The sequence below is a fragment of the Diceros bicornis genome, unplaced genomic scaffold (genome assembly GCF_020826845.1).
Source record: "Diceros bicornis minor isolate mBicDic1 unplaced genomic scaffold, mDicBic1.mat.cur scaffold_55_ctg1, whole genome shotgun sequence".
Lineage (NCBI taxonomy): Eukaryota > Metazoa > Chordata > Mammalia > Perissodactyla > Rhinocerotidae > Diceros > Diceros bicornis.
This window is the reverse complement of record NW_026691429.1, coordinates 5,733,922-5,757,117: the sequence shown is the minus strand read 5'-3', so window position 1 is coordinate 5,757,117 and position 23,196 is coordinate 5,733,922. Positions and strand designations below refer to the sequence as shown.

The following is a 23,196-nucleotide window of genomic DNA, read 5'->3' as shown; positions in this document are numbered from 1 at the left end:
AACAATATTTACTTGCCTTATCCATTTCTATCTCCTCCAGTTGATGATTGGTTGATGGGATTAATAATGTGTACTAGAATAAAAGAGATAAAGGTGGCTAAATCAGGTGGGTGTGGCAAAAACATCTATTCCCACGTGAAGAGTATACAGACTGAACAAGTGACCAAATAACTAATTTTAAAAGCAGCAACAACTGAATTGGTTAATATTTTTGGTTTAGTTAAAGCTGCACTACTGACTTCGGTGCTGGATTCACCGTGGCAAAACTAACGCAGATGCTCAGACTCTTGCATTCACAGTCTTCATCTTCTGCTCTGAAAGGATTACTACTACATAATGACACACATTAAAAAGTTCTATGCTATATATAAAGAACTCACACAATTGAACAACAAAAAAACAAACAACCCGATCAAAAAATGGGCAGAGGAAATGAACAGACACTTCTCCAAGGAAGATATACAGATGGCCAACAGGAACATGAAAAGATGCTCAACATCACTAATCATCAGGGAAATGCAAATCAAAACAACACTAAGATACCACCTCACGCCCGTTAGAATGGCTATCATCACCAAGACAAAAAACAACAAATGTTGGAGAGGATGTGGAGAAACAGGAACCCTCATACACAGCTGGTGGGAATGCAAATTGGTGCAGCCTCTATGGAAAACGGTATGGAGATTCCTCAAAGAATTAAAAATAGAGATGCCCTATGATCCAGCCATCCCACTACTGGGAATCTATCCAACGCACCTGAAATCAACAATCCAAAGAGGCTTATGCACCCCTATGTTCATTGCAGCATTATTCACCATAGCCAAGAAGTGGAAGCAACCTAAGTGTCCCTCGACTGACTATTGGATTAAGAAAATGTGGTATATATATATACAATGGAATACTACTCAGCCATAAAAAAAGACAAAATCGTCCCATTTGCAACAACATGGATGGGCCTGGAGCGTATTATGTTAAGTGAAATAAGGCAGAAAGAGAAAGACAAACACTGCATGATCTCACTCATATGTGGAATATAAACCAACACATGGACAGAGAAAACTGGACTGTGGTTACGAGGGCAGTGGGGGTGGGGGGTGGGCACAAGGGGTGAAGGGAGTCATATATGTGGTGATGGACAAACAAAAATGTACAACCCAAAATTTCACAATGTTAGAAACCATTAAAACATTAATAAAAAAAAAAAAAGTTCTATGCTAAGAAGCATTGGTTATGAGAAGCAGCTGGTCCTGGTATTTTATGGCAATACTGGGTGGGGCAAGATTAGTTTTACCTAAGAATGGGGGTGGTCATGAGAATGGCTCTGTTCATTTTCTGTGTAGGGTAGCAATCTGTGCTGCTCCTCATGATGTGCTAGTTTGGGCAGAACAGGCGTCAAATAATGCTGAACTGATAATCCTTTGAAATGTTTCATTTCTGATACTCCAGCGACCCTGAAATTCCATGACCAGCCAGAGAGGGGTTTTAGTCCTTACAATACCACTTTCTTAGTCCAGAATCTCATCATTTGTAACTTTGATCTATACAACCTCTTTTTGCCACAAGATCCAAAGGAAATATGGAAAATAAAGGTAAGTAAAAAAGATGAACAATTTTTTCGTGATTAACCCCACTCTAAAAAAAAGAAAAAAAAAAACCCATAATAATCAAGAACTGAAATTCTAGACCAACCGATCTAGTAGTTTTGAGAGGAGGGGATTGAGAGAGATAGACCAGAAGCAGGTGAGAGCAGGCTACGGTTCTGCATTTTGAATTATATCCCTAATGGTGTCTGTCTGCGTGTGTGCGCGTGTGTGTGTGTATTACATTGCTTGTGACTCCTGTATGATTTTCTACTTTATATATCTATCATCTTTGACTTTCCCGTTTCCCAAGTGAAGTTCACCTTAGTTGCTTCAGCTCCCATTTACCTTAAACAGTGCAGAGAGGAACAGCCTCATACCTGTACCCTAATGAATCTGTTTATAGTTTCTCTGACTCATATACTCAGGGGGGGCTTATTGACTCATTGTGCGCATGCCTACATACTTTCCCTGAAATGCTTCACAGTGCTCTTCAGATGGCTCACCAGTTTGGCCTCCTCTCAACAGAGCATGAAGGATTCTGCTTTCCCACATCTGATAATCTTTGGAATTACTTAACAATAATATTCTCGCCAAACTTAAGGGTGAAAGTGCTATGCCATTGTTTCAATTATTCTCTAATTATCTGTGAGGCCGAGTACATCTTTTCCTGTTTTTAAGTCATTTGAATTTCCTTTTATTGTTTGTTGGCTATTTATGGCCTTTGCTCATTTTTCTGTTAGATTTTCGGTTTGTTGTATATTACCAGCAGAACCTTTTATGTTCCTGATATTAATTAATTGTTGGGCATAGACATTCGAAATGCCATTTCCTGTCTGGAACGGTTAACTTTGTATATGGCATTCTTTATTGAACTGAAATGTTAATTTCAATATAGTCAAAATTTTTGTGGTGGTTTTGAATGCTTGGAAAACATGCATTGTTTATATGCATGTTTATATCTATTAACTCATAATTCTTGATTTAGTTAAGTCTTTTCTGTCTTTCCCTATTTTGGGTTCAGCTTCATCTGTTTCTGAAAATAATGTGACAAATTCTCTAACTATAACTGTGTAATTCAAAGTCTCCTTGTTTGCTGTTTGTGGTTCTATTGTAACATTTTTGCTTCAGTTTTTTGGTGGGGGGGGGACTGCAGGTACACAAATCATGGCACATCAGCCTCAACAGTGTACGCAACTTGGTTCTTGTTTTATTTATTTTTGTGTATTTTTTTCCTCTTCATTCTGCATTCCCATTCTTACACCGACCCCTCCCTCCACCATGGGCAGCCAGTCTAATGTATTTAACATATAGTCACAGATATGCATCTATGCTTTAAAGATCTATATTTTTGTTCTCCTTATTGATGAATGCCTCTTAAATTTACTTAATATGAATAACTATATCACCATGATAAGAGATTCCATAGTATTTCCTCCTGGATTCTTTTGACTTTTTTCGTGAAAACCATTTTTAAATTGGGTCTAGTGTGTCTGAAGACCCACTTTATCTTGTTTTCGCATCTAAAGAAAGTTTAAATGGACGTTAGAATTTTAGGTTCAAATATTTTTTCCTTCAGCACTTTGAGAATATCGCCCCATTGTCATCTTGTATCCAGAGTCAATTTGTGTTCCTTTATAGATAATTTGTTTCTTTTGATTTCTTTTGCTGTCTCTTTGCTTCTGATCTTAAAAAACTGTATTTTTTTTTCCCTTATCTATCCTATTTGTTTTGTGAGGAAAACTTTCATTCCGTAGGCTTACATCATCTTTTTCCTTTTTTAATTCTAGGGGAGTCTTAATCATGATTTCCTCTCCTCTTCTTTTATTTTTTTCTTTCCATGTGAGCTGCCAGATACGTGATAACACTTCTTCATCTATCTTCTTTACATCGTAATTTTAATATTTTCTTTTTCCTTGAGAATTTTCCTGTTTGTGCTCCTCAGATAGCTCCTTATTTTTCCCTTTGTGCATATTTCCTAGAAGTGTCAGCTAATACATATCTAGAGGAAAAGAAAACTTTCCAACCCAGCCTAGTTTGTGTCCTTCCTAGTGAGTTTTAAGAGATAAAGAAAACCTGTGTTGAAAAAAAAAACCTCAGATAATCCAATAGAAAAATGGGCAAGATACTGAAACATGCAATTAACAGAAGAAAAAAAAGCAGAGGAGACAATGGAAGAAAAGATACTCAACCACATTACCAATCAGGGAACGCCAGTTAGAGCGATAACGAGATATTATTACACACCCCCCAAATTAGCAACGTTAAAAAATCTGTGACACAATCAAATGCTGGTGAAAATGTGGAGCAACAGAAACTCTCATTCACTGCTGGTGGGAATAGAAATTGGTACATCCACGTCAGTAAGCAATCTGCCAACACAGAAGATGTACACACATCTAAAAATTCAACTCCTATGAATATCCACTTAGGAAATGCATGCACATATGCTGGAGGATATATGTGTAAAAAATTTTTCATAGCAACCTTTTTTTTGAAATACTCTACAACTCTCGACATCAAAATATTCATGTGCAATATAAAAAATAAATGTTTTTATATAATTGTACATTGGACTATTATACAGCCACGAAACTGGATGAACTACACCTCCACCAGCAACAGAATTCTTACAATCACAATGTTGAGCTTTATATAAAGTTCAAAAACCAGTGAAAAATATTTATATTGTCTAGGAAATGAATAGAAAGTGGGCAAGAACAAATCTCTTAAGGTGTTGGATAAACATTAAAAGCACGTTTTACAAACATAGCAGAGGAGAAGGCAAAAAAATGTGGAAAATTCTGAAGACCAAAAAGAGATCAGAACAAATCCTGGTGGGTAAGTGAACACAGAAGCCTCTCGATATCTGTTCGCCCAGAGCTTCATTTCAAATGGGTCTTTATTCTGCGAGGAACAGAAGACAAAGCCTAGGGCTCAAACACAATAAGCCATTAGATTGGAAACTTCTGCATAAAGTCAACTTAATGAAATAGAAAAGCTAAACAAATATTCATATATAAATAAACAAATAAAAAATTTCACGCTGTTGTTAGAAAAGAAATAACAGGCCCAAAATGGAGTAATTTGCCTCCAGGACAGCAAACCAAGATATAATTTCAGTTTTAAACATCTCCCAAGAATGTGATTTTAAGTAGTCAATCTGAAATTTTCTGATCAGCACTAGTGAGGTAATCTGTGTGATAAAACTCCCACTGTTCCCTTCCTCTCAAAAGATGTCCTGGCCTGAAACAATCCTTTCTTTTCTTTTGCTAATAACTTCCTTACCTCACCCTCCCTTTGCCTATAAAAACCTTCCATTTTGTACAACTCCTTGCAGCACACTTTTACTTGCTAGATGGGACAGTGCTTGTTCCATGAATCATTTAGTAAAGCCAATTAGAGCTTCAAATTTACTCGGTTAAATTTTGTTTTTTAACACCGTCAGTGAAACATGCCATTTACAACCATTGGTTGTAGGTGGAGGGGGGAATATTTTTCCCTAAGCAGATCTAAATGTAAGCTGTCCCTAATGTGCCTATAGATCTGGATTTCAAAAAAAGTGGATGGCTGAATACCCCAAACTTCAGAATTTATTGTAAAGTAGCCCTGGCTTTTTAGTTGACAGAGGCGAATGAAAATCCTCTCTGGAAGATTGGACCTTATTGCAGGACTCAAAAAATTCCGGTAGATAAAGTTCCAGGAAAATAAACTCATAACAAGGGTATCATAGAAATAATAGGAGGAAGCTTCGCAATGAGGAAGAGTAAGAAGAAATAAACAACGGATTCAGATTTGACAAGAATACAGTCGTTAAGAAATTCACTAAGTTAAGGTAATAAAGAAAACCATATGTAAGAAGCATTTTGTAAAATTTAACAATTATTCCTGATAAAACCCTTAGCAAGCTAAAAAGAGAAGTGAGTTTTCTTCATTTAATAAAATGCATGTTTACTTAGAGCTAGGTTCAGCTACATATGACAGCAAACTCAAGACAACGCTGTCCTAGACAAGTTGTTTTCTCTTTTAAATACAGTCATGTGCTAATTAACAACTGGGATATGTTCTGAGAAGTGCGTCATTAGGCGATTTCGTTGTGCAAACATCGTAGAGTGTACTTACACAACCCTAGATGGTGTAGCCTACTACACACCTAGGCTATGTGGTACTCATCTTATGGGACCGCCATCGTGTATGTCCCTCATTGACTGAAACGTCGTTATGCTGTGCATGAACGTAGGTGGAGTCCATAAACGAGTTCAGGGGTGCTGTGGTTGCTCAGTGAAGCCTTGGTTATGCATTCTATTCTTCGTTTCAGTAAAATGCCCCAATTTTTTCCAACATTTTTTTTTGCTTAGTTTAGACAGAGTTGATCTCTCTCTCTTTTACTCAAAGATCCTTAACCAGTTCTGGAAGCAGCAGCTTATTCTGTTTAAAAATAGCTTTGAGATGTAATTTGTATACTATCCAATTCACCCGTGTAAAGTGTGTAATTAAATGTGTTTTTTTTTTCTTTTCTTTTTGGTGAGGAAGATTAGCCCTGAGCTAACATCTGTTGCCAATCTTCCTCTTTTTATTGAGGAAGATTTGTCCTGAGCTAGCATCTGTGCCCATCTTCCTCTATTTTGTATGTGGGACGCCGCTGCAGCATGGCTTGCTGAGCAGTGTGTAAGTGCATGCCCGGGATCTGAACCCGCACACCCCAGGCCGTCACAGCGGAGTGCGCGAACTTAACCACGACACCACCAGGCCGGCCCCCTCACTGTTTTTTAATCACAGGATTCTGACTAAACCACAACTAATTTTAAAATATTTTTGTCTCCCCTAAAAGAAACTCCCTTAGTAATTAATTTTTTATGCTGCCCATACCTCAAGCCCTAAGCAACCACTACTCTTTTGTCTCCTCAGATTTGCATATTCTGAACATTTCATATATGTGGAGTCATACAATGTTTGGTCTTTTGTGATTGACTTCTTTCACTTAGCCTAATGTTTTCAAGGTTCATCCATGTTGTAACATGTGTCAGTCTTTCATTGCTTCTTATCATTGAATAATATTCCATTACGTGTATATAACATCTTTTTTTAATCTATTCATCATGATGGACATTTGGGTTGTTTTCAGACTTTGGCTGTTATGAATAACGCTATTGTGAAAATTCATGAACAGGTTTTTGGGTGGACATATGTCTTCATTTCTCTTGGGTATACATCTAGGAGTGGAATAGCTGGGTCATTTGGTAACTCTATGGTTAACTTTTTAAGAAACCACCAACTGTTTTCCGCAGTAGGGGTACCATTTTACATTCTCACCCAACAATGCATGAGGGTTTCAATTTCTCCACTTCCTCATCAACATTTGTTATTGTCAGTCTTTTATATTACATCCATCCTAGTCAGCATGAAGTAATATCTCATTGTGGTTTTGATTTGTATTTCTCTGACCATTAATAACATTTATGATCTTTTCATATGTGTGTTAGCCATTTGTATACTTTTTTAGATGTCTATTCAAATTCTTTACCCATTTTTAATTGTATTATTTGTCTTTTTATTATTGAATTGTATAAACTTTATATATTCTGTATGTAAGTCTCTTATCAGATATATGATTTGCAAATATTTTCTCCCATTCTGTGGGATATCTTTTTATTTCTTGATGGTATCATTTGCAGCAAAGAAGTTTAGATTTTAATTTTGATGTGGTTTTATTTATCTATTTTTGCCATCTGTGCTTCAGGTGTTATATCTAAGAAAGCTTGCTTGACCCAAGCTCATGAAGATTTACTCTAGTGTCTTCTTCTGAGAGTTTTTAGATTTTGCTTTCTTTTGCATTGAGGTCTATGATCCAGTTGGAGTAACTTTGTATATGGTGTGAGGTAGAGGTCTGTCAACTTTAAAATAAGTTAGCAAGTTATTTTACCAGCAAAAAGAGTTTATTCAGGAATAGCAGAGGAATTGCAGTTCAGGAAATGCAAACTATGGTGAACCATAAGCAAGTCCAGAGAACAAAGCAGGAGAGCTTGCCTTTATAGATTAAAGGTGGGAGGTGGGAGGGGCTGTTCTAAATGAAAGTTCATTGAAGGAAGGTAAGAGTTCAGGGTGGTGATGGCTTCTCATTGGCTGGGCTGTTCCTGGGCAGGGAGAAAATCTTCCCTCTTCCTTCTGGAGTAGTAAAGTGGTTGCACTTCCTGCCCCAAATTGTAAAGTAAGCTGCAATGGAAGGTGTGTGTGTGAGAACTCCCCCTACAGGGCTTCCTGATTCCATTTTAAATGAAGTTTCCCTTTATTAATTTTAATAGGTTCAATTTCACTCTTTTGCATGTGACTATCATGTTGTTCCAGTACCATTTGTTGAAAAGACTATTCTTTCCCCATTGAATTGTCTTCATACCCGTTTCAAAAATTAATTGATGATAAATTCAAGGGTTTATTTCTGGACTCAATTCTATTCCAGATCTATACATCCGTCTTTATGCCCAGACCACACTGTATTGATTAATGTAGCTTTGCCATAAGTTCTGATATTGGAAAGTCTAAGTCTTTCAACTTTATGATTATTTTTCTGTATTGTTTTGTCTGTACTGGGTCCTTTTCTTTTCCAAATAAATTTGCAAAGACATCAGCTGGGATTTTAATAGGGATTGCTTTGAATCAGTAGATTAATTTGGGGAGTATGGCCATCATAACAATAACAAGTTTTCTCATCCATAAACATGGGATGTCTTTCCATTTATTTAGATATTCTTAATTTTTCTCACCAATGTTTTGTAGTTTTCAGTATACAGGTTTTGTACTTATTTTGTTAGATTTATACCTAAATATTTTATTCTTTTTTGTTGCTATTTTAAATGAATTGTTTACTTAAATTTTATTTTAGGAATGCTCTTTGTTAGTGTAGAGAAATACAATTAAATTTTGTATATTGATCTTGTATCCTGCAATCTTGATGAATTTGTTCAATAGTTCTAGTAGTTTTTTTGTTGTTGTGACTTTTTTTTTAAAGCCTACTTTATTTTTTTTTTAATTTTTTGTTGATGTCATAATAGTTTATAACATTGTGAGATTCCAGTTGCACATTATTATTTGTCAGTCACCATATAAAGGCACCCCTTCACCCTTTGTGCCCACCCGCCAACTCCTTTTCCCCTGGTAACCACCAAACTGTTCTCTCTGTCCGTGTGTTATCATATTCCACATATGTGACAGGTCATACAGTGTTTGTCTTTCTCTGTCTGGCTTATTTCACTTAACATAATACCCTCTAGGTCCATCCATGTTGTTGCAAATGGGATGATTTTGTCTTTTTTTATGGCTGAGTAGTATTCCATGGTATATATATATACCACATCTTCTTTATTCAGTCATTACTCAAGGGACACTTGGGGTGCATCCACGTCTTGGCTATAATGCTGCAATGAACATAGGGGTGCATAAGTCTTTTTGGATTGTTGATTTCAAGTTTTTTGGATAAATACTCAGACGTGGGATAGCTGGATCATAAGGTATTTCTCTTTTTAATTTTTTGATGAATCTCCATACTGTTTTCCATAGAGGCCGCACCACTTTGCATTCCCACCAGCAGTGAATGAGGGTTCCCTTTTTTCCACATGCTCTCCAACATTTGTTATTTTTTGTCTTGATGATTATAGCCATTCTCATGGGTGTAAGGTGATGTCTTAGTGTAGTTTGCATTTTCCTGATGATTAGTGATGTTGAACATCTTTTCATATGCCTATTGGCCATCTGTATATCTTCCTTGGAAAAATGTCTGTTCATATCCTCTGCCTATTTTTTGATCAGGTTATTTGTTTTTTTGTTGTTCAGATGTGTGAGTTCTTTACATATTATGGAGATTAACCCCTTATCGGATATATGGTTTGCAAATATTTTCTCCCAGTTGGTATGTTGTCTTTTCATTTTGATTCTGGTTTTGTTTGCCTTGCAGAAGCTCTTTAGTCTGATGAAGTCCCACTTGTTTTATTTTTTCTTTTGTTTCCCTTGTCCGAGTAGACGCGGAATTCAAGAAGATCCCTTTATGACCAATGATGAATAGTGTACTGCCTACAGTTTCTTCCAAGAGTTTTATAGTTTCAGGTCTCACTTTCAGGTCTTTGATCCATTTTGAGTTAATTTTTGTGTATGGCGAAAGCAGACGGTCTACTTTCATTCTTTTGCAAGTGGCTGTCCAGTTTTCCCAGCATCATTTATTGAAGAGAATTTCTTTTCTCCATTGTACGTTCTTTGCTATTTTGTCAAAGATTAGCTGCCATAGATGTGAATTTTATTTCTGGGGTTTCAATTCTGTTCCATTGATATGTGTGTCTGTTTTTGTACCAGTACCATGCTGTTTTGATTACTATCGCTTTGTAGTATGTTTTGAAGTCAGGGATTGTGATGCCTCCAGCTTTGTTCTTTTTTCTCAGATTTGCTTTAGCTATTCGGGGTCTTTTCTTGCCCCATACGAATTTTAGGATTCTTTGTACTATTTCTATGAAGAATGTCATTGAGATTCTGATTAGGATTGCATTGAATCTGTAGATTGCTTTAGGTAGTATGGACATTTTAACTATGTTTATTCTTCCAATCCATGTGCATGGAATATCTTTCCATTTCTTTATGTCACCATTGATTTCTTTCAATAATGACTATAAAGTTTTATAGACATTATTTATAAAACTATTTTATAATTTTATATAATAGTTTTATAAAATTATTTATAAAACTATAAAGTTTTCATTGTATAGGTCTTTCACCTCCTTGGTTAAATTTATTCCTAGATATTTTATCCTTTTTGTTGCGATTGTAAATGGGATTGTATTCTTGAGTTCTCTTTCTGTTAGTTCATCATTAGAGTATAGAAATGCAACTGATTTTTGTAAGTTGATTTTGTACCCTGCGACTTTGCTGTAGTTGTTGATTATTTCTAATAGTTTTCTAATGGATTCTTTAGGGTTTTCTCTATATAAAATCATGTCATCTGCAAACAGTGAGAGTTTCACTTCTTCATCGCCTATTTGGATTCCTTTTATTCCTTTTTCTTGCCTAATTGCTCTGGCCAGAACTTCCAACACTATGTTGAATAACAGTGGCGAGAGTGGGCACTCTTATCTTTTTCCTGTTCTCAGAGAGATGGCTTTCAGTTTTTCCCCATTGTGTATGATGTTGGCTGTGGGTTTTTCACATATGGCCTTTATCATGTTGAGGTACTTTCTATACCCATTTTGTTGAGAGTTTGTATCGTAAATGGATGTTGGATCTTTTCAAATGCTTTTTTTGCATCTATTGAGATGATCATGTGGTTTTTATTCCTCATTTTGTTAATGTGGTATATCACATTGATTGATTTGCAGATGTTGAACCATCCCTGTGTCCCTGGTACAAATCCCACTTGATCGTGGTGTATGATCTTTCTAATGTATTGCTGTATTCGGTTTGCCAATATTTTGTGGAGTATTTTTGCATCTATGTTCATCAGTGGTATTGGCCTGTAATTTGCCTTCTGTGTATTGTCCTTGTCTGGCTTTGGTATCAGGGTGATGTTGGCCTTGTAGAATGTGTTAGGAAATGTTCCATCTTCCTCTATTTTTTGGAATAGTTTGAGAAGGATAGGTATTAAATCTTCTTTGAATACTTGGTAAAATTCTCCAAAGAAGCCATCTGGTCCTGGACTTTTATTTTTTGGGAGATTTTTGATCACTGTTTCAATCTCTTTACTTGCGATTGGTCTATTCAGGTTCTCTATCTCTTCTTGATTCAGTTTTGGGAGGCTATATGAGTCTAAGAATTTATCCATTTCTTCTAGATTGTCCACTTTGTTGGAATATAGTTTTTCTATAGTTTTTCATAGTATTCTCTTATAATCCTTTGTATTTCTGTGGTGATTGTGATTTCTTCTCTTTCATTTCTAATTTTATTTATTTGAGCCTTCTCTCTTTTTTTCTTGGTGAGTCTAGCTAAGGGTTTGTCAATTTTGTTTATCTTCTCAAAGAACCAGCTCTTAGTTTCATTGATCCTTTCTCCTGTTTTTTTTGGTTTCAATTTTGTTTATTTCTGCTCTAATTTTTATTATTTCCCTCCTTCTGCTGACTATGGGCTTTGTTTGTTCTTCTTTTCCTAATTCTGTTAGGTGTAGTTGGGGATTGCTTTTTTGGGATTTTTCTTGTTTGCTAAGGTGGGCCTGTATTGCTATGAATTTCCCTCTCAGGACCACTTTTGCTGCATTCCATATGAATTGGTATGGTGTATTTTCATTTTCATTTGTCACCAGATATTCTTTGATTTCTCCTTTAATTTCTTCAATGATCCATTGGTTGTTCAGTAGCATGTTGTTTAGTCTCCACATCTCTGTCACTTTCCCAGCTTTTTTCTTATAGTTGATTTATAGTTTCATAGCATTATGGTCAGGAAAGATGCCTGTTATGATTTCAATCTTCTTAAATTTATAGAGGTTTGACTTGTTTCCCAAGATATGGTCTATCCTTGAGAATGTTCCATGTGCTTGAGAAGAATATGTAATCTGTTCTTTTTGGATGGAGTGCTCTATATATATCTGTTAAGTCCATCTGGTTTAGTTTTTCATTTAAGTCCACTATTTCCTTATTGACTTTCCATCTGGATGATCTATACATTGATGTATGTGGGTGTTAAGGTCCGCTACTATTATTGTGTTGTTGTTGATATTTACTTTTAGGTTTGTTAATAGCTGCTTTGTGTACTTTGGTGTTCCTGTGTTGGGTGCATATATATTTACAAGTGTTATGTCTTCTTGGTGGAGTGTTCCTTTTATCATTATATACTTCCCTTCTTTGTCTCTCATTACCTTTTTTATCTTGAAGTCTACTTTGTCTGTTATAAGTATGGCCACACCTGCTTTCTTTTGTTTGCCATTAGCTTGGAGTATCATCTTCCATTCCTTTACTCTGAGCCTGTATTTGTCTTTAGAGCTGAGATGTGTTTCCTGGAGGCAGCAAATTGTTGGGTCTGGTTTTTCAATCCATCCAGCCACTGTGTCTTTTGATAGGGGAATTCAATCCATTTACATTTAGAGTGATTATTGATATATGAGGGCTTAATGCTGCCATTTTATCTCTTGTTTTTCAGTTGTTATGTATTTTCCTTGTTTCTCATCCCATGAATTTTGGACTGCTAATTGAGTTTGGTGGCTGTCTATGATGGTTTTCTCTTTATTTATCATTTGTGTCTTTGTTCTGATTTTTTGTTTAGTGGTTACCATACAGTTTGTGTAAAAGATCTCGTAGATGAGATAGTCCATTCCCTGATAGCCTCTTGTTTCCTTAGTCTAAGTAGGTTTCGTCCCTTTCCTCTTCCCTTTCTAAGTTGTTGTTGTCACAACTTATTCCATTATGTGTTGTGAATTTGTGGTTAAAATGAAGTGATAATATTTATTTTTGATGTTTTGTTTTCCTTTATCTTTAGAGTTATAATTAAGTGTTTGCTAATCTGTTCTGATAGAGAGTTGCAATTTTGGATTTTGTCTGCCTATTTATCTGCTTGCTCAAGGCTTTGTAAACCCTTTCTTCTTTTCTTTTCAGGTACGAGGGCTTTCTTGATCAAACTTGTGGGGTGGGGCGGGTCTTGTGGCAATGAACTCCCTCAGCTTTTGTTTATCTGGCAAAGTTTTTATTTCTCCATCATATCTGAAGGATATTTTCACTGGATATAGTATTCTTGGCTGAAAGTTTTTGTCTTTCAAAATTTTGAATATATCATTCCACTTTCTCCTCGCCTGCAAGCTTTCTGTTGAAAAATCTGCTGAAAGCCTCATAGGGCTTCCTTTATAGGTTATTCTCTTCTGCCTTGCTGCCCTTAATATTTTTTCTTTATTGTTGACTTTTGCCAGCTTTACTAACATATGTCTTGGAGAAGGTCTTTTTACATTGGTGTACTTAGGAGTCCTGTTGGCTTCTTTTACGTGTAATTCCAGCTCCGTCTCCAGGTTTGGGAAGTTCTCAGTTGTTATTTCTTTGAACAAGCTCTCTGCTCCTTTTTCCCTCTCTTCTCCCTCTCGAATACCTATAATCCTTATGTTGCATTTCCTAATTGAGTCAAATATTTCTTGGAGAATGTCTTCATTTCTTTTTAGTCTATGTTCTCTCCTCCTCCATCTGAAGCATTTCTGTCTTCCTAGCCTCCAGATTGCTAATTCTGTCCTCCATATTATCAGCCCCATTGTTTAAGGACTCCAGACTTTTCTTTATCTCATCCATTTTGTTTTTCATCTCTAACAGTTCTGTTTGGTTTTTCTCTATAGTTTTAATCTCTTTTGTGAAGAATTCCCTCTCTTCAGTAATTTGGTTCCTGATTTCATTGAACTGTCTTTCAGAATTGTCTTGTAGCTCGTTGAGTTATCTTAGGATGGCTGTCTTGAATTCTTTGTCATTTAGATCATAGATTTCCATGCCCTCAGGGTGGGATTTCTGGGTGTTTGTCTTTTTCCTTCTGGTCAGGAGTATTGATATATTTCTTTAAACCATTTGATGGAGTGGATTTGTGCTGATGCATAGTGATAGTTTCTGGATGCAGGTTCCACCTGCTGCCACTTGAGGGGGTGCAGGAGCTGTGTAGTCTGAGCCCACTGCTGCGATCCCTGTCAGGTGTGGCTGTCTGAGCCTGGGTCACTCCTTGGGATCACAGTGGCCCTGTGGGATCTCCCACCAAATGGAGAAGTAGTCACATGGGGGGCTCAGGGCTTCTGCCGCTTGCTCCCATAGACTCACAGAGCTGTGCTCCCTGCTTCAGGGCCACAGCGGTACTATGGGTGTTCACAGCAGCTGGGAGCTTGTTTGCCCAGATTGGGATCTCAGCCTCCCTCGCCCTCTGCTCCTAGGTCACACCAGCCATTGTGCTTGGTGGGCGAGACTTCCCCTCCACGACTGAGCCAAGGCCACTCCCTGGGACCAGGTGGGATTGTAGATTCTTCCACCAGATGAGAGAGTGATCACATGGGGGCTCAGGGCTACTGCCGCCAGCTCCAACAGTCACATCGAGACACGCTTCCCCCTTTGGGGCTGCAGCAGTACCATGGGTGTTCACGGCAGCTGGGAGTTTGTTCACCCGGACTGGGATCTCAGCCACCCTCTACACCTAGGTGGCACCAACCATTGTGCTTCGTGGGTGGGACCTCCCCTCTGGGACCGAGCCGAAGCCCCTCCCTGGGACCATGGTGGGGTTGTGGTTTTTCTCACTAGATGAACGAGTGATCACACTGGGCTCAGGGCCATTGCCACTTGTTCTCACAATCCTGCTGAGACACTTTTCCCCCCTTTGGAACTGCAGCAATACTAGGGGTGTTCATGGCAACTGGGAGCTTGTTCTCCTCAGTAGCAGCTCAGCCGCCCTCTGCTCCTGGTAGCACTGGTCTTTGTGCTTGGTGGGTGGGGCTTCCCCACTGGGTGCAAGCCTGTGCTGCTCTCTGTGGACTGCATGGCCCTGAGGGCTCCCCCTCTACATGAGGAAGTGATCACATGGGGGGCCCAGGGCTGCCATCACCTGTTTCCACAGTCATGCTGAGGCATGCTCCCACCCTTGGGGCCACAGCAGTGCTATGATTGCTCCAGCCAGGAAAGTAGTCACACACGTGCACTGGGCTGCCTGGAGTCCAGAGGGTGCTCACCTATCTTCATCACCTCCTGGGGGGATAGTCCATCCACCTTCAGATGTACAGCTGCTTGGGTCTCTCAGGCACCCTGGTGTGCTGTGTGGGTATCCTCCAATGGTTGATGAATGTCCTTTTAGTTGTAGTTCAAAGGGGAGAGACACAGGGAACAGCTGACTCCACCATGTTCCTGACGTCCTCTCTAGTAGTTTTTTAATGGACTCTTTAGAATATATATATAATTTGAAAATAGAGGTAGCTGTAATTCTTCCAGTCCAATATGGATGAGCTTTATTTATTTTTCTTGCTTAATTTCTCTTTCTAAAACTTACAGGACAATTTTTAATAGAAGTAGCAAGAGCAGACAACTTGGTTTTGTTCCTGACCTTAGGGAAAAAGTATTGAGACTTTCACCATTAAGTATGATGTTAACTGTGAGTTTCATATAGATGCCCTTTTTTAGATTGAAGAAGTTCTCTTCTATTCTTAGTTTGTTGAGTGTGTGTATCATGAAAAGGTGTTGGATTTTGTCAAATGTTCTTTCTACTTCAATTGACATGATCATGTGGCTTTTCCCTTTTTCCTATTAATGTGAATGATTTTATGTTGAACCACCCTTGCATTCCTGACAAGTCGCACTTGGTCATAGTGTATAATATAATTTTTATATGTTGCAGAATTTGGTTTGCTAGTATTTTCTTGAGGACTTTTCCATCTGTATTCATAAGAGATATTGGTCTGTAGTTACATTTTCTTGTGATATTTTTGTCTCATTTTGGTATCAGGGTAATACTGGCTCATAGAATGAATTGCGAAGTGTTGCCTTTACTTGATTTTTTGGAAGAGTTTGAGAAGGACTTATATGAATTTTCTTTGGATGTTTGAAAGAATACATGAATGAAGCTGAGTCTAGTTTCACTCAGTCTAACTGAGTTCTACCTGAGTCTTTTCTTTTCGGGTAGTTTAAAAATTACTAGCTAGATTTCACCACTTGTAATGGTTATCTGTTGCTGTCATAACTTATTACCATGAACTTAGTGGCTTAAAACAAAATAAATTTTTATCTCACAGTTCTTTATGTAAGAAGTTTGAGACATGTCTCATTGATCTAAAATCAAGCCATAGGCAGGGCAGTGTTCCTTTCTGTAGGCTTTAGGTCAGAATAAGTTGCCTTGCCTTTTCCAGATCCTAGAGAATGCCCACATTTTCTCATGGTTCCCTTCCTCCATCTTTGAAAGCAGCGTTAGCATACAGAGGCATAAAAAATATTTAAAACAATGAATTTTTGAGATATATGAATGCCCAGTGGTTCTCTTTAGGGCTAGAAGTAAATATTTTCTTCTTAGACTTTCGCATTTTTTTTTTTTTTTTACATCGCATTCCTTAGACTTTCTTTCCACATTCCTTCTAATGGACCTCAACTGGGAAAGGGTCTCTACTTTTAAGGGCTCATATAATTAGGCTGGGCCCATTGGATAATCCAGGATAATCTTCCTGTCTCCAAATCCTTCATCTTAATCACACTTGCAAAATCCCTTTCTCCAGGTCAGGTAACATATTCACAGGTTTTAGGGATCATGATGTGGACATCTTGGGAAAGGGGACGTTATTCTTCGAACGACATGTTTAAAAGTCTATTCAATTTTATATGCATCGATTTATGAGACTTCTTAAATTAGTCTAAAGGACAAAGGTGAAGAAATATACAATTACATTGTCTTTTGTAATTACCTACATAATTACCTTTACTGACACATTTTTTTTTTAATGTGTGTTGATTCAAATTACTGTCTTGTGCCAATTTCTTTCAGCTTGAAGAACTTCATTTAGTATTTCTTGTAAAGAAGATGTCCTAGAAACAGATTCTCTCAGTTTTTGTTTACTTGGGAATACCTTTATTTCACCCTCATTTTTTAATGATAATTTTACTGGATATAAGATTCTTGGTTGACACTTCCTGCACTTTGAAAATGTGATCCTATTGCCTTCGGTTCTCCACTGTTTCTGATGAGAAGCCAGATATTAACCTTATTGGGATTCCTTTGTACGAGATGAGTCATTTTCCTCTTGTTGCTTTCCAGATTTTCTCTTTATCTTTCAACACTTCAACCATGGATCTCTTTGAATTTATCCAGTTGGAATTAATTTTGTTTTTTTGAATGTGTAAAGCAACGTTTTCCATCAAATTAGGGAAGTTTTCAGCCATTATTTCTTCAAATTTTATTTCTGTCCCTTTCTTTCTCTCCTCTTTTTTTTTTTTTGGTATTCCCATTAGATATATGTTAGTGTATTTAATTGTATCCCACATGTCTCTGAAGCTGTGTTAATTTTTCTTCATTGTTTTTACTCTCTGTTCTTCAGATTGTATAATCTCTATTGATCTCTCTTCAAGTTTGTTGTTTCTTCCACCAGTTCAAATCTGCTTTTGAGCCCCTTTAATAGTTTTCATTTCAGTTACTGTACTTTTCAACTCCAGAATTTTTTTGTTTTTTAAAATAATTTTTGTCTCTTCATTGATATTCTCTATATGATGATACATTATCATTATATATCTTTTTCATTCTTTAAGCATGGTTTCCCTAAACTCTCTCTATATATTTATAATAGGTCATTTAAAATCTTTGTCTGCTAAGTCTACCATCTGGACTTCTTCAAAGGCAATTTCTATTGCCTGCTTTTTTTCCCCTGAGTATGGGTCACACTTTCCTGTTTCCTTGCATATCTTGTCAGATTTTATTGAAAACTAGACATTTCAGATAGTATATTGCAGTAATTCTGGATACTGACCTTCCCAAGGAGTTATTGCTTTTGCTTGGTCATTTGTTTATATGCTGAGTGACTTGACCTAAATTCTGTAATGTCTTTTTCCCTTGCCATGTGCAACCTCTGACATCCCTGCTAAGACTATTCTTTTGCTTTTTGTTTTTCTCTTATCCGAGCTACCTAGGAGAACCCTCTGGTTTGGCATAACAATTAACTGATTAAAGTTTTGCTTAAGCTTCCTTATTTAGTTAGATTTTTATCCTTTACTGTTGGTATACATGTGTGCTTGAAGGCTGCTATATCAGTTCAGGGAGTTTCTATGTCTTTTCTGTCCCCTCTTCAGCCTGGTACTATTCTCTGATTTCTCTGAGCTTTAGTCTCTGATTTCTCACAGGAAAGCACAGCCTGGGCGTCACACAATCTTCCAGACTTCCAGGATGACTGTGATATTATTTTAAATCCTGGCTTCTTAGGTGTCAACCCTGGATGAGAGTATTGTTCACTCCGTGTTTAGTCAGAAGTTGTGTTTAAGCACCACCATAAAGGTATCCAGATTTAGGTAAGGAGAGACTTTATTGAAGAGATTATTGCAAAGTGGAGGAAAGGGACTATTGTAACAGGGAGGATGCAACAACTTTAGCAACAAGCATTAGGCAAAAGGAGTTTTTCTTTTACAGGGAGGAGTAAACAAGGCTAGAAAGAACTTGATGTGGGTAAGGGGAATGAAAGGGTGGAGTGATGGGATAGCGGATCAACGAATATTTTATCTTGATGTCAGCCTATTTTCAGGAGGGGCTGTTTAGGAGAAGTTGTATGCTGGCTCAGAATGAGGGTAGGTCAAAGTTCAGGGGTCTGCAGGAAGGAGAGAAACTTAACCAAAGTTTGGTTAACAAGTACTTTGTTCAGATTGATCAGTGGGGACAAGCAGTTCAGCAAATATTTAAGAGGCAAAGAATGGGAATTTGGTCTGGTCTTGTCATAGGTCAATGAGGGGGACATATGTGAGTCTTATCTAAGTCATATGGGAAAGGGTGTTCCTTTGCAGTAACTTATTTCCAGAACACAAGGAGTGGGGGATTTCTTTAACCATGACGGTTTTCCAGGATGAGAGGGTTCCAGTAAAATTCAAACTTGTCAGCCTCTGTTGCCATTCAGACTTTCGCCCTGTGTTGATGGGTCTGTGTATCATTTGGGAATGCTGTCAAGCTTGCCCCACATCCTGCTGTGTTTGCCCCTGAGTGGGTGCAGCCTGGTGCACGCAGAAAGTCTTTCTGACACTTAGAGTTCTCTATTTCCTGTTACAAATAACGTTATTCTCCTCAGGCAGGGCTGAGAACCTCTTCACCCTTATGACCTGCCTTTCTCCCTGGACAGAATTCCTGTGCTACCATACCGGAGCTGGGGGCAGAAATCTGCTTTTCCCAAAGTGACATCTGTAATCCACTATAGGCACCGGAGTGTGTGTGTGTGGTAGCTCTTGGTCTTCCTGGCTTGCCTTTCTGGGCATTGAATCTCCACTCTAACAGGTGCTGGGGCAGAGGTGATGGGCCCCAGTATCCACCACCTCCTCCGCCTGGGGCAGAGTGGGGATGAGATGGGGGAAGAGGGACCAGGGTCTCCTTTACCACACCTGCTTGGAATAGAGGTTCTGTGGGGGCTGGGGGAGGGAGGAGTTGAGGGAGGGATGAGAAATGCCAGCAGTTGCCGCTCCTGGGATGATATCATAGACCCTAGGATCTGGGGGAGAGGGAGCCCTGTCTTCTTGGCTGCCCATCCCTAGGGTAGAGCTTTTATAATGTGGAGCTGGAGAGTGGAGGTAGGTAATGAAATGAGGTTGGCTCAAATTCCACAGACTCTCAGTGTTCTTACCAATATTGAGTAGCTTTTGTTGAATGAATTTTTATGCATTTTCTATATACTCTTGTGACAATTTCCAGAGACTTTAAGTGATTGTTTTTTATAATTTTCACCAGTGGAATTGATATTTTTCTGGGGAGAAGGTCAACCAAGCTCCTTACCCCATTCTTTTAGAAGTATCACAGCAGTTTATTCCTACTCTGGCTTCTTCCACTTTTTCCCTTCTAACTTCTCTAGTTTTATTTGAGTAGCTCCAAGTTTTTACCTCTTTCAAACTCTTCCCAAATTACATAGAGATCTGCCAGCTGCCCTCTGCCAGGTCAGACCATAGTTTTCCCACAACTTCTTTTCTGTGTTAACTATTGATGGATATTCATAGACAATCAGTCTTCTAACTTTTCAGAATTCCATATGAAAATATTTACTTCTAGCCCTAAAGAGAACCACTGGGCATCCATATATCTCAAAAATTCATTGTTTTAAATATTTTTTATGCCTCTGTGTTTTTTGCACTCATATGCCTGCCTCAATGCACTCTAGTTAGAATATAAGTTCTTAGGTGACAAAAACCAGACCTACATCTTTCTCTCTGTGCAAAGCCTTGCACAGTGTCATTAAAATAAAATCAGTGTTAAATGCCTGAGTTAGATTTTGACTGTGTTTAAGCATGGGGTAGTAAAAAGAATCTTTCACACCAAGTCAAAAAAATTGGTCTCAAGATGAAATAGGTCCATTACATAACAGTCAGCCCCCTCATCAAACATGGGGTAAGAGTTCACTCATTCACAATCATTCATTCAACATAGATTTACTGAACACACATCATGGGAACAATACTTGCTTTCCCTTCCTCATAATATTATGATGATTTTCCAAATGAAACAATGATGATTGTGAAAGATTTTTTTTGTTTTTTTTTTACAGCTATTAAAATGTGTAGATGCAAAATTCTGACTCCAATTACAATGTGTGTGGAGGGTTTCCACACCACTAAGCAATTCTTGGACACCAGCTGGGTGTCATATACTTCAACTCAATTCTGACACTATCTACCTGGAGATGGTGTCAGATCCCACAGGTTAAGGGTTCAGTGATACAAGACTGCACCCCGCCCCTTTCAGATGCCAACTGCAAGTCCAGGTTGTCACCTGTGCTTCTGACGGACTGGCTATAGATCGGAGGTTCCAGTGACCGCTCCTTGGGTTTGATTACTTCACTAGAATGCTCACAGAACTCAGAGAAACATTTACTTATTAGACTATTAGTTTATAACAACCAGATGGCAGAGGTGCATAGACCACGGTATGGGGAAAGGACGTGGAGCTTCCACACTCTTCACTCTTGCCAAACAGTCACGTGGTCACCAACCTGGAAGCTCTCGGAACCCCCTCCTTTTGGTTTTTATGGAGGCTTTATTACATAGGCATGGTTGATTAAATCACTGGCCATTAGTGATTGAACTCAATCTCCAGCCCCTCTCCCCTCTCCGGAAGTCTGGGGGTGGGACTGACAGTTCCAACCCTCTAATCACATGGTTGGTTCCCCTAGCAACCAGCCTCCATCTTTAGGTGCAGTCCAAAAGTCACCTCATTAACATTTGACAGACCAAACTCAGGTGTGGTTGAAAGGGGCTTATTATAAATATCAAGACACTTTTATTGCTTTTATCACTTAGGAAATTCCGAGGGTTTTAGGAGCTCTGTACCAGAAATGGGGATGAAGACTAAATACATATCTCTATTAAAAAATCACAATATCACATGACGTAAGGTTATGTGATTCATTACAATTGTTTTCAACGATATATAGTTCTCATAACAACAATCAAAATTAACATTTGTCTGCTGCAACCCATTTGTTACCACCTTTACATACAATTTGAGATTACAAAGAAAGTCAAATTATTAGAAACTATCTATACAACAAAACTCACAACATACCAAATGTTCGAGGCACGTTATGAAATATCTCGGTCCATTATTGATCAGATACTATTTTATTAAGAAAATTTATAATAATAATGTGTTAGAAAAGACAGTCACTGGCAGAGGAGACCCAAGTCAGACTTTAACTCACTTTGTGGCCTTGAGTAAGTCAATTTAAGTTTCAATCACATTCTCTGGTCGTATTATAGTACCTGTCCAGTCTAATTTGCAGGATGGTTCTGAGGATCAAATGAAATTCATGTGAAAACATATTGAAAAGTCAAAAGCATTATGCAAGTCATAGGTGTTAGTCACAGACTATATTCAGTTGAGTTATGAAATTTTCAGAGAAAAGCTACAAACTAGATATAAACTGTATTAGAGACCCATAAAAGTATTCCCTCATTCTTGAATGGATAAACTCTTGGCTTCTGGGTGATAATAAATAGAGTAAGGCGAACATCAATTGGAGGACACTTCTAATAAAACAATTGCAGGCATGATACAGGAGCCAGAGGCACAGCACTTAGGACCAGAGGCATTGCTCTGTCCCTCTGGGAACACATGCAGTCCACAGTGGCGCAGGATTTTGACAGAGAATAAGGAGATTGCTTGTGTATAGAGTCCTGCTGCATATGTGACATTTCTGTTCATTACTCACTCACTGGCTAGGTTTGATTACTGCTGTGGCCAGATAGTCTGGGAAAGAAAAAGGAAATAGATGGGCCAAAGACCTTTGATATATTAGAGTACAATAAATGACAGCAGAAAGTAAACAGCCATCTGAGGGGGCTGGGATAAGAAGTGGTTAGCACACGCCCTGACAAGCTCTGTGGCTGCTTGATGAATTTCACAGTGGCCTTTTCAGAAAGGCAGAGAGTTCATTTCCTGGAGGAATAAAATATTTTCACACAGTTTTCTCCACAGAACAGTTAGATAATTAGGAGGGATGATACAGGTCAATCATATATAAATACTAATGATAGCCATTAATTAATAGTAGCTCAGGACTTCATGTTTATTTTTATTTAATCATTACAACAATCCATATAGGTATCATAATCTTCATTTTAGAGCTGAGAGAGTTTAAATACCTAGACTAGGGTTGCACAGCGTGTAGGTGGTGGATTAGAATTCAGATCTAGATGATTCTAATTCTAGATGTCATGTTCTTTGCCTGCATCTCTGATTCCCAAACACCAATCCTTGATCAGTGTTTCTTCATGTCAAAATTTTCCTTGGTTTACTGAACATCTTTCAGAGAAATGCATGACTCTATGTTTGATAAATCTTTGTGACAAAATTGCAAGTTGGATATTCTATGTCTGTTCTTTCTTATTATATTGTAAATTTCTGCTTCATGAAATTCAAACATTTTTACACCATACTGACACCATGAGTAAACAAATAAACAAAACTTAAATGCTTATAAAAATTGAATCTCTGAAAAATA

The 23,196-nt window shown here is 37.9% G+C and overlaps 1 long non-coding RNA gene across 2 annotated transcripts in view; it reads left to right on the top strand.

Annotated features, from left to right (window-relative positions):
* The window catches only part of LOC131403140 (uncharacterized), a 49,191-nt gene extending 28,152 nt beyond the window's left edge, over positions 1 to 21,039 (top strand). For both annotated transcript variants that reach the window (XR_009219230.1, XR_009219231.1), the window contains one exon: positions 20,743 to 21,039. This is a non-coding gene — a long non-coding RNA (uncharacterized LOC131403140). The remainder of the gene's footprint in view (positions 1 to 20,742) is intronic.
* Positions 21,040 to 23,196: the final 2,157 nt, after the last annotated feature.